The sequence below is a fragment of the Triticum aestivum genome, chromosome 3B (genome assembly GCF_018294505.1).
Source record: "Triticum aestivum cultivar Chinese Spring chromosome 3B, IWGSC CS RefSeq v2.1, whole genome shotgun sequence".
NCBI lineage: Eukaryota > Viridiplantae > Streptophyta > Magnoliopsida > Poales > Poaceae > Triticum > Triticum aestivum.
Window position 1 is genome coordinate 645231913 of NC_057801.1, and position 4667 is coordinate 645236579.

Below are 4667 nucleotides of genomic sequence, written 5' to 3' on the forward strand. Positions count from 1 at the left end.
GGGTACGGTGTTGGAGAAGATTTCATCCGCCACAAGCGGGTTAAATGAAGCTTTTGGAAGCTTGCTGAAAGGCTTCGAGGTACGTGATAAATATGTAATTTTTGGTTGTACCGCACGCGCTAGGTGTGGTCCGTATAGATAGTAGCCCTTGAGACTCTGGTTGCCAGCCCTAGGCGGCAAACGGAGGATCACACTCTCAGGTAATGCTCATACTGCATTCATGCGCAGGTGGCTAAGGGTTCGGCGGTAGACCAGTCCTCTGAATTTGCCGAACTGAGGCGACAGATTGATGTGGTGGATGCTGACATCACACTTGTAAACAAGCGATTTGACGAGTCACAGAGTATGCGCTCGTTTTTTCCTCATTTGTTTAGGAAATATTAAGAGGATAGTAATATTAATATGGTATGATGTGGCTGCAGGCGGAGCTGCTGCCATTGAGGCCCTGCGGGCGAAACTTGCCCTAGCCAAGGAACAAGCCCGGGCTAGCAATGCGGCTACCCTAAAGGCAGCCGAAGACTTGAGAGCTGAACAGGCTGCTCATCGCTGAAGCGAAGAAAAGATAGCCGAGATGGCTGTGGAGCTGAGGGACGCCGCCGGCCGGTACGAGCTTCTCGAGAAGGAGAATCAGGCAAAGGCGGCTGGCCTGAAGAAGGCCCTGGATGTGGCCAAGGAGACGCGCTCTGAGATTAGAGCTGCGCGGGAGGAGCTTCGACAAGCCGGAGACATAGCGGCTGGAAGCCCCTATTTGTTGCGGATGAAGTTTGGAGACCCCAAGTATGCTCCTCTGGATCAGCTTATGAGCGTTGCGGATGCGTATGCGGATCTGGCGAAAAGCGTGGCTGATGCGACCAAGTTTTTCAAGGGTCAAAAAGATAATGACATAGAAAGGCTGTTCTGGTCACAATTTGATGCTCCGATGCGCCCGCTACCATTGAGTGAGAGGATGGCTGCTATGGCCGAGCTCCATAGGTTGTCCAATCTTGCCATGAGGTCGGTACAAGACCATCTATGGCCGAAGGGACCAAGACCGGGCAGTTATTTTGGTTTAGTGCAACAATTCCTTGGCGCTGTATCGAGAATCGATGCCATGAGGAGGTCAGCGTGCATAGAGGGTGCGCGGATATTGGGCAGATATGGAGGCCACCGTCATTGCAACCCAGAGTCCGGCAGGAAGACAGGTCCCAGCCGAGCACTATTTTGAGCAGGTCATAGAAGGTCCCCATATGATAGAGGCTCAGTGCTTGAAGAATGTCATGTTCGAGTGACAAATCGATTAATTGTAAACAATTATGTGTTAATTACAGAGGTTGTGTTTATATTTTCGCGTGAAAGTGTTATAATGCCTCTTGTGCGGCCGCTTATGTATTCATATAACTTGAAAGTTAGCAGTCGTTGGCTTTAGCCCCCACGCATATAATGCGGGGGTGTTCGAAAAAATATGCGTAATCATACTTGATCCAACATCTTGGTCCATTAAGGAGGTGATGGCATGTCGAACCAGGCAACCAGACTATATAGCTGTAACACTTTCACTTAGCCATAGGAGTTTAACGGTGGGGCTACTATGTAGCCCCTAGTACTTCCGCGTGCATCCGGATATGGGCACGTATGTACGTGACCGGGAAACGGTCCTTCGTTAATGCGGAGGAATCCTATAGGTTCCGATGAGTCCTCGAGTGGTTGACCAGTCTCTCGCTATATCATGACAGTCAGTTTTCGGCTTTCTCTACTGAGGTGCTCATCCGGAATAACCAGGGCACAATCGCAAGTTCCCCTTTGGCCGCCTTAGCCGATAGAACGGAACGTAAGGCACCAAACCCAGGAGCCGGGCAAACCCAACATTATACCAAAGACATGATTCGAAGTTGATGCATATAAGGCCAAACTCGCGACGTCGAACACTCCTGAAGGTATTCGGACTTTATAACATATACTGGGCTGAGCAACGTCCTTGATTATGAACCCTATATTTCTAGGTACGTGCATTGATCTATCGTGGCGAAATGCCTATAACGCCAGTATCCCCTATGGGTGTATTGAATACCCATGGGATGTCAAGCAACAAAAGACAGTAAAGAAGGTTTACGCAGGGGCTTAATCTAAATAGAAACCTTTGAGCGGGGCCCTGCTGCACGTCTGCGCCTTTGTCTCCGTTGTGCCATATCCTGGAAGGGTGTCTCACGAATAATGTCTGTAAAAACCAAAACTCATGTAAAAGAGTAAGTGTGCAGGAAGTTGGTTATTCTCAATGGATATTAGAAATATGAGATATTGGCCTATTAATAAGGCAAGCAGAATTGTGGGATTTGTTACATGTTTTACAGCCCCTGGTACCATTTATGGGGATGTATGTATAGCACCCAGCTCAGGTTTATCCGGGCTATTGTTGACGGTGGTGCACTGGACTCGTCTAACCGTGTCCGTGGTCTTAACGACCGATCATGCGTCCTAGTGGGAGAAGCCGCTTAGTGTCCGGCTACAAGAGCCGCCACATACTCTTCCACACATAAGGAGCGCTCTGTGTTTCCGCTAACTGTTATGACGCCACGTGGACCGGGCATCTTAAGTTTAAGGCAGGCATAGTTCGGTACTGCGTTAAAGCAAGCGAAGGCCATTCTTCCGAGCAATGCATTATAACCACTGCTGAAGGGAGCAATGTCGAAGAGTAGTTCCTCGCTTCTGAAGTTGTCAGGAGAACCGAATGTCACCTCTAATACGAGGGAGCCCCAACAGCGGGCCTCAATGCCTAGTATCACTCCTTTAAAGGTTCTGTTACTTTGGCTTATTCTGGATGGGTCTATCCCCATCTTGCGGACGGTGTCCTAATATATCAGATTAAGACTACTGCCGACGTCCATTAGGACTCGAGTGAGATGGTATCCGTCAATTATTGGGTCAAGCACCAAGGCAGCCGATCCTCCGTGCCGGACACTGGCCGGGTGGTCCTTGTGATCAAAGGTGATCGGGTAGGCCGACCAGGGGTTGAATTTGGGGGCGACGGACTCTATGTGAGTTGCGTGGACCATGTTTACTGTTTTGACTTCTAGTGGGAATTTTTTTTGTCCCCCAGTGTTCGGCTGGCGAGGCTCATCCTCGTCTTCGCTTGGTGTTTCCCTTCTCTTGTGTTCGGCGTTTAACTTGTCGGCCTACTTGAAGACTCAACATTCTCTGTGAGTATGATTTGCAGGTTTTTCGGGGGTGCCATGGATTTGGCACAATCTGTCCAGGACTTTATTCAGGCCGGACGACCCCTCTTTGCTGCCTTTAAATGGCTTCTTTTTTTGACCGGGTTGAGAGCCCCTGAATCTGGCATTGACCGCCGTGTTGTCTAGACTTTCCTCATTGTTCCGACGCTTGTTCTTATTGCGCCGTGGCTTCCCATTGCCATCTCGAATTTCGGATGTGCCTGGGTCACTGGTGCCTCTATGGGTCAACCAACTATCCTCGCCCACACAAAAGTGGGTCATAAGGCTTGTTAAGGCCGCCATCGTCCTTAGCTTTTCTTGGCTGAGGTGTCTGGCCAGCCACTCGTCCCGGATACTGTGCTTAAAGGCCGCTAGGGCTTCGACATTCGGATAGTCGACAATTTGATTCTTCTTAGTGAGAAATCTGTTCCAAAGCTTGCGGGCTGACTCTGCAGGCTATTGTATTATGTGACTTAAATCGTCTGTGTCCGGAGGTCGGACATAGGTCCCTTGAAAATTGGCCCTGAAAGCGTCCTCAAGTTCCTCCCAGCTTCCGATTGAATTTTCAGGGAGGCTTTTCAACCAGTGCCGAGCTGGCCCTTTCAACTTGAGGGGAAGGTACTTGATGGCGTGGAGGTCATCCCCACGAGCCATGTGAATGTGGAGGATAAAATCTTCAATCCAGACCCCAGGGTCTGTCGTGCCGTCATATGCCTCTATGTTCACGGGTTTGAATCCCTGTGGAAATTCGTGATCCAGCACCTCATTGGTGAAGCACACGGGGTGCACAGCCCCTCTGTATCTGGACAAGCTGCGGCATGCTGTCGGTTGTTGTTGTGTCCGGTGTGGATTCCGAACTAGTATTCGATCAGTGTGATCGTTTTGGTGACCATAATCCCGCGTCGGAGCATGTCCCCTGGATCCGTAGATGGACCTGGCCGCATCGGCCTTTTTGTCCAGGAGCTCACGCAAATCGTGTGCGGTGTCAGTGGATGCTCCATCACGGCCGTGAAATGGTTGGTCCGGCCGATTGGTCGTATTGTTTTTTTGGCGGAATAGGCTATGCAGCCTCATCGTCAAATTCGGGCAGCAGCTTGCGTTTTAGGTAGCTCTTTGTGTGGCGATCGTCGCCACATTTTCCTTCAGTGTCTAGCACCTTATTCCATCTTTGGTTGAGCGTATCCTGCACGGCTTTAAGCCTTTGCTTCTGCTTCTTTAGGCTCCTCGCTGTGGCCATAAGCCTTCTGTGGAGGTTATCTTGTTCCAAATGTTTTTCCGGGATGATGAATGCATCGTCAACTGGACTGTCCTCCTCTCCGGAGGCAGTTTGATGAGTTTGGCCCTCGGGATCGCTGTGATCGGGCATCTGTTCAGCGTGGCCTGGCTCTTCTTGCTCCATTGCTGGGTTCATATTGTTGCCTTTGGAGTCAACCGGAGTGTCATTTTTTTCTTGCGCTGTTATCGCTATTCTTACTATGA